The sequence below is a fragment of the Propithecus coquereli genome, unplaced genomic scaffold (genome assembly GCF_000956105.1).
Source record: "Propithecus coquereli isolate 6110/MARCELLA unplaced genomic scaffold, Pcoq_1.0 Scaffold545, whole genome shotgun sequence".
Taxonomy (NCBI): Eukaryota; Metazoa; Chordata; class Mammalia; order Primates; family Indriidae; genus Propithecus; species Propithecus coquereli.
Window position 1 is genome coordinate 196,604 of NW_012151341.1, and position 822 is coordinate 197,425.

An 822-nucleotide genomic window follows, 5' to 3' on the forward strand; every position below is an offset into this window, starting at 1 on the left:
TTTTTTGTTTACCATGTGGACCCCTGGTACTTGTGTCAGTGCCTGGTCAAGAGTAGGTGCTCAAATATTTATTGTGTATTCTTAAGAATCTTCAAATATGTATTGAAAGATAAATTAAATTTCAAATATACCCTTTTTTTTTTCTTTAGTGATACTTAGGTGATCAGGTAAAGAACAGAGAATTCAGGTGTTCATCCAGGGTTGAACATTTTCTGCATCAATGTTTCAGCAGGAGAGGGTAGCAAGTGAAAAACAATAATTGCATTGTATTTATCATTAGTGACAATGAATTGAAGTGAAAACACACACACACACACACACACACACACACACACACACACGTACAAGATGAAGGTAAGAGGACGCTGATATGGAGAGACTATGTTGAACTGAGAGGGAGGAACTCCTGGAGTGCAAGTACTTGTGACATTAAACAACAGAGAATAGAGAGAAAAATGATTTGGCTGTTCTGGAAAGGAATGTCTGCCTTTGGTGTTGGGAGCAACTGGTAGAAAGACCTAACTACTCAAGTGCCACACGGCCCTTTATATGGCAATCGCATCTCTTGTCTTTGTCTTCTTACTTACTCTTTCATATCTTCAGAGAAAAAAAATTGTACTGCAAACGTCCATACTTTATGTTAAAACTTAGTGATATTTCCCTTATAATCAGCAACTGTAGGCACTATCACCCCTTATATGAAACAATATACTGGATTTCCTACCTGTCAAAATATAGTAAGAAAAAATAAACAAAATGTTAAATTAAAGAATTAAATTAAGGAACATTAACAATTAATTAAAAGATAGCAACAAAATCGTA